We start from the raw sequence: 6,766 nt of genomic DNA on the forward strand, positions 1-6,766 counted from the left end.
GTCTGAGCCCTCACCATGAGCCTTACTTGCATGATTTCATGTAAATTTCACAACACCAAAGAACAGGTACCACCACCATCCCCTTTCTACAGATGTAGCACCTGAGGAACAGAGGGGTCAGCTAAATTGCCCAGGTCACAGAGCAAGTCAGCAGTGGGGCTGGGCAGTCTGCTCCCACAGTGTGGGGCCTCTTGCTCTTGGGTGGGCCAATATGCCTTCCCAGGTTGTGAGAACCCACAGCACAATGGCCAGACTGGCCTTCATGGCCTTCCCCACACTGCTGCCCTGGATATGCAGCAGCCAGCATATGCTTATTGTCTGAAACACATATAGGTACAAAAAAGACATGGTAGGGACATTATTTTCACAAGAAAACATCCTCTCTTCATTGCCCACACTTAGATGATAAACATCTTTATCTCCTCTTTATCTCATGGGCCTTTATTTAAAAATAATTACTAAAAAGATGAAAGTAGGAAATGGGAGCCGACAAGGTATGGTCGTTTATAAAGATTTAAAAAAATCATCCCTATTAATCTTCACAACAGACCGAGGAGCTAGGTATTATTGTTATCTTCATTTTGCAGATAAGGAAACTAAGGCTAAGGGAGAATAAGCAACTTCGGTTAACCAGGTAGCAGGTGGTGAGCAGACAAGGTTTTTGATGTCAGCAGTTTGATAGCCCGAGCAGGAAACATCTTGGTCAAAGTCACACAGAGGCTGTCGGAATGCCATCTCTGACCATCTTTTTGAAAGTGGTCAACCAAACTTTTTTTTTTTTTAAGGTTTTTTTTTTTTTTTTACCCATTCTCTGGGAACATGAGACAGGGGGCACTTACCTATTAGGCACACTACGTGAGGTGGTTGGGGTCCATAATGCACTTAGGGGCCCATGAGAATAGTTAAATTTCTGATTTAAAATAGGGTTGATGAGACGCACTGACTTAACCAGAGAGGTAGAGCAGGTCCTCCGCAGCCATGTCAGCCAAGGCGATTTCAGAGCAGATGGGCAAAGAACTCCTTTACAAGTACATCTGCACTACCTCGGCCATCCAGAACAGGTTCAAGTACGCCCGCATCACCCCTGACACAGACTGGGCCCGTCTGCTGCAGGACCACCCGTGGCTGCTCAGCCAGAGCTTGGTGGTCAAGCCAGACCAACTGATCAAACGGCGTGGAAAGCTGGGCCTAGTGGGGGTCAACCTCACTCTGGATGGGGTCAAGTCCTGGCTGAAGCCACGGCTGGGTCAGGAAGCCACAGTGGCCAAGGCCAGAGGCTTCCTCAAGAACTTTCTGATCGAACCCTTCGTCTGATCGAACACCCGCACAGTCAGGTGGAGGAGTTCTATGTCTGCATCTATGCTACCCGAGAAGGGGACTACGTCCTGTTCCACCATGAAGGGGGCGTGGATGTGGGTGATGTGGACAGCAAAGCCCAGAAACTGCTTGTCGGGGTGGACGAGAAGCTGAATCCTGAGGACATTAAGAAACATCTGTTGGTCCATGCCCCTGAATTCAAGAAAGAAATTCTGGCCAGTTTTATCTCCGGCCTCTTCAATTTCTATGGGGATATGTACTTAACCTACCTCGAGATCAACCCCCCTGTTGTGACCAAAAGTGGTGTCTACGTTCTTGACTTGGCGGCCAAGGTGGATGCCATTGCCGACTACATCTGCAAAGTGAAGTGGGGTGATATAGAGTTCCCTCCCCCCTTTGGGCGTGAGGGTTACCCAGAGGAAGCCTACATTGCAGACCTGGATGCCAAAAGTGGGGCAAGCCTGAAGCTGACCTTACTGAACCCCAAAGGGAGGATCTTGACCATGGTGGCTGGAGGTGGTGCCTCTGTCGTGTACAGTGATACCATCTGCGATCTAGGGAGTGTCAATGAGCTGGCGAACTACGGGGAGTACTCGGGTGCCCCCAGTGAGCAGCAGACCTATGACTATGCCAAGACGATTCTCTCTCGCATGACCCATGAGAAACACCCAGATGGAAAGATCCTCATCATTGGAGGCAGCATCGCAAACTTTACCAATGTGGCCGCCACGTTCAAGGGCATCGTGAGAGCGATTCGAGATTACCAGGGCCCCCTGAAAGATCATGAGGTACAATCTTTGTCCGAATAGGTGGCCCCAACTATCAGGAGGGCTTACGAGTGATGGGAGAAGTTGGGAAGAACACGGGGATCCCCATCGACGTGTTTGGTACCGAGACTCACATGATAGCCATTGTGGGCATGGCCTTGGGTCACCGGCCCATCCCCAATCAGCCGCCCACAGCCGCCCACACTGCAAACTTCCTCCTCAATGCCAGTGGGAGCACGTTGACTCCAGCCCCCAGCAGGACTGCGTCTTTTTCTGAGTCCAGGGCCGATGAAGTGACTCCTGCAAAGAAGGCCAAGCCCACTGTGCCGTAAGGAAAGAGCGCCACCCTCTTCAGCCGCCATACCAAGGCCATTGTGTGAGGCATGCAGACCAGGGCTGTGCAAGGCATGCTGGACTTCAATTACGTCTGCTCCCAAGACGAGCCCTCGGTGGCCGCCATGGTCTACCCTTTCACTGGGGACCACAAGCAGAAGTTTTACTGGGGTCACAAGGAGATCCTGATCCCTGTCTTCAAGAACATGGCTGATGCCATGAAGAAACACCCAGAGGTAGACGTGCTGATCAACTTCGCCTCTCTTCGCTCTGCCTATGACAGTAGCATTGAGACCATGAATTATGCACAGATCCGGACCATTGCCCTCACAGCTGAAGGTATCCCTGAGGCCCTCACAAGGAAACTGATCAAGAAGGCGGACCAGAAGGGGGTGACCATCATTGGACCTGCCACTGTTGGAGGCATCGAGCCCGGGTGCTTTAAGATCGGGAATACCGGTGGGATGCTAGACAACATCCTGGCCTCCAAGCTGTACCGCCCTGGCAGCGTGGCTTACGTCTCGCATTCTGGAGGCATGTCCAATGAGCTCAACGATATCATCTCTCGGACTACAGATGGCGTCTATGAGGGCGTGGCCATTGGTGGGGACAGGCACCCCGGCTCCACGTTTATGGATCATGTGTTACGTTACCAGGACACCCCAGGAGTCAAAATGATCGTAGTTCTTGGAGAGATAGGGGGCACTGAAGAGTATAAAATCTGCCGGGGCATCAAGGAGGGCCACGTCCCAGGCCCGTGGTCTGCTGGTGCATCGGAACCTGTGCCACCATGTTCTCCTCTGAGGTACAATTTGGCCACGCTGGAGCTTGTGCCAACCAGGCTTCTGAAACTGCAGTAGCCAAGAACCAGGCTTTGAAGGAGGCAGGAGTGTTTGTGCCCTGGAGCTTCGATGAACTTGGAGAAATCATGCAGTCTGTGTACGATGATCTCGTCAACAAAGGTGTCATTGTACCTGCTCAGGAGGTGCCTCCCCCGACAGTGCCGATGGACTACTCCTGGGCCAGGGAGCTGGGCTTGATCCGCAAACCTGCCTCATTCATGACCAGCATCTGCGATGAGCGGGGACAGGAACTCATCTACGCAGGCATGCCCATCACTGAGGTCTTCAAGGAAGAGATGGGCATTGGTGGGGTCCTTGGTCTCCTTTGTTTCCAGAGAAGGTTACCCAAGTATTCCTGCCAGTTCATTGAGATGTGCCTGATGGTGACGGCTGATCACGGGCCAGCAGTGTCTGGGGCTCATAACACCACTATCTGTGCTCGGGCTGGGAAGGACCTGGTCTCCAGCCTCACCTCAGGCTGCCCACCATTGGGGACAGATTTGGGGGTGCCCTGGATGCAGCAGCCAAGATGTTCAGCAAAGCTTTTGACAGTGGCATTATCCCCATGGAATTTGTGAACAAGAAGAAGGAAGGAAAACTGATCATGGGCATCGGTCACCGAGTGAAGTCGATAAACAACCCAGACATGCGAGTGCAGATCCTCAAAGATGATGTCAAACAGCACTTCCCTGCCACCCCCCTGCTCGACTATGCGCTGGAAGTGGGAAAGATTACCACCTCAAAGAAACCAAATCTTATCCTGAATGTAGATGGCTTCATTGGAGTTGCGTTTGTAGACATGCTTAGAAACTGTGGGTCCTTTACTCGGGAAGAAGCTGATGAATATATTGACATTGGAGCCCTCAATGGCATCTTCGTGTTGGGAAGGAGTATGGGCTTCATTGGACACTATCTTGATCAGAAGAGGCTGAAGCAGGGGCTGTATCGTCACCCATGGGATGATATTTCATATGTTCTTCTGGAACACATGAGCGTGTAACTGAGCCAGGAACCCTGTTGCAGTCAAGTGAAGTCAACTCCTCCCCTGGGAAGTAGCGTGCAGACAGCTGGCACTGGAGCTTGCTATAGGATGGGCCTGGAATGAAAACAGCCACTGGTGTACAGGAACCGGAGACCAACACCCACAGGCTAACACTGTTCAGTCCACACAAAGAAGCTTAGTATTTTTATTTTTATTTTTATAAGCATAGAAATAAAAACAGCCAGTATTTGTGACATTTGCTCTGCTACCTGTATTTATTACAAAAAAGCATCTCAGCATTGTCAGGATAGTGTTTTTCCTCATTGTAGGGCTTCCTGATGTTGCTTTCTTTTTTCCATTAAAATATTTTCCCCTTGGAGGAAGGGAATGCAACTTTTAAGACCTCAAGATACTATACATTTAAAGTACCCTGAAGGTCTTGTGTTTTCGCTCCCCTTTTTTCCTGCTCATATAACATAAAGAGCATTGTATTAATCTGATCTTTTTAGGATCTTTTTGTATGTTCTGTGTTAAGGATTTGTTTGGTATCTCACTGAAATGCTCCATGTTGCAGAGCAAAATCTGCTTATGTCGGGGGGTTGAGACCATTGTATCCTTAGCCATTGCCACAAAATGTGTGGAGTAGTAATTTTAAAATGTAAAGTTGTAACATGCATATGTCTAAAATGGAAATGCAAAGTAAAAAGCTGTGAAATGTCTGTCTTATGTTCTCTGGATTTATGCAACTGACTTGCCTGTCTTTTACTGAAGTGTGGGTCCAAGGACTCCTCTCCAGCCAGTTTGCATCTGTAATCTACAAAGATTCTGAGCAGCTGGGACCTCAGTCTCTTCTCCGTATTATCATAGTTTGGTTTGAATAAACTATATAGTAACAATGAATAAAAAAAAAATAGGGTTGATGACCATGGTGATTGTGCAGATAAAAATAAGCTAATTGACATACATTGTTGAGCACAGGGCCCATTGTTAGAGCCTAGTTTTAACATTAGAATTTGAACACATGTTGCAACATCCACAAAACACTCCTTGAAGAAAGAATCTAACAGCCTTCAATCTGTCCTGGCTCTCTTTGTTTGACAGTTTATTAATTCCTAAGCAAGAGCTCAGGAAGCTATTTCAAGGAAAAGGGGGATGTAGGGGAAAATGGGAGGTGGCAGCAGCAGGAAAGGGAGAAACTCAACCAGGTCCACAGCACCCACCTAGCACAGGGAACAAGTGATCTTTTGAAGAGAGAATATAGGCATAGGCACAGCAGAAGAGACGTTATCCACGATAAGAACCAGGAGCCTCTTGCAGTTTGGGCAGTCTTCTATGCTCTAAACACTGTGTGGGTTTCTACTCCTGCAAGTGGAAATGGATTCATTACTAAAAGTTTATAAGCAGTGGACTTACTCAACCGGTGTGCCTGATGATTGTTTTTCCTTTTAAATTCATTGGGGTGACATTGTTTAGTAGAATTCGATAGGTTTCAGGTGCACAATTCTATAATATATCATCTGTATATTGTATTGTGTGTTCACCACCCTCAAGTCAAGTCTCCTTTCATTGCCCCTATCCCCTCTTCTACCTCTCCCCATCCCCTTCCCTCTGGTAATCACCATACTGTTGTCTGTGACTATGAGTTTTCTTTTTTTCTTTCTTTCTTTTTTTGTTTTGCGTAATCCCTTAACCTTTTTCAACCAGCCCTGCTGACAACTGTCAGTCTGTTCTCAGTCTGTTTCTATTTTGTTTGTTAGTTTACAATAGCCAAGATCTGGAAACAGCCCAAGTAAGTGCCCATCAGTAGATGAGTGGATAAAAAAAAAAGCTGTGGTACATTTACACAATGGAATACTATTCATCCATTAAAAAAAAAAAAAATGAAGGAAATCTTACCCTTTGTGACAGCATGGACGGATCTGGAGAGCATTATGTTAAGTGAAATAAGCCAGTCAGTGAAAGACAAGTACTATATGATATCACTCACATGTGGTGGTGGTTGTGTATTTGTGTTTTGTTTTGCATAGTGCATCTGAGCACCTGGCATGCTCAGAAAAGCCAACCTCAAGCTCCTGTTTCTGCAGACCTGAGAAGCTTGGTAGGGTCTGACATCAGCCTCATTGCAAAAACTCAGCAAGCAACCTCCTAGCTAGTTATATAGTTTGATCACTACTCCCTGCTTAATACTGGACACTGTGTATGGAGGCTAGGCCAAGAGATATTATGTAAACATTTCTCCGAGGTCTCCGGAGCTAGTATGAGGTCTGCCGTTTACTCTCCACAAATCGGCTTGCACAATTCAGCACAGGCGGGTCCTCTGGGAAGACGCTCCACCAAGTCCGGAGCGGTCGGCTAAGTTGCAACTTGGAGGCCCAAGTTATGCTCTCACGCATGCGCCCTACCAGAGCCCTTCTTACAAGTACACCCTCCCTTTTGCCGTAACCCCTGCCGCATGCGCACCTCGGCACACCCACCCCACCCCCAGCACCCGGTGAACAGTTGCCTGGCTAGACGCCAGAAGAACC

At 48.2% G+C, this 6,766-nt stretch overlaps 1 pseudogene; it reads left to right on the forward strand.

Moving 5' to 3' along the window:
* Positions 1-952: 952 nt before the first annotated feature.
* Positions 953-4,353, forward strand: LOC118635871 (annotated as a pseudogene).
* Positions 4,354-6,766: the final 2,413 nt, after the last annotated feature.

This window comes from Molossus molossus, unplaced genomic scaffold (assembly GCF_014108415.1).
Source record: "Molossus molossus isolate mMolMol1 unplaced genomic scaffold, mMolMol1.p scaffold_m16_p_2, whole genome shotgun sequence".
NCBI classification, from domain to species: domain Eukaryota; kingdom Metazoa; phylum Chordata; class Mammalia; order Chiroptera; family Molossidae; genus Molossus; species Molossus molossus.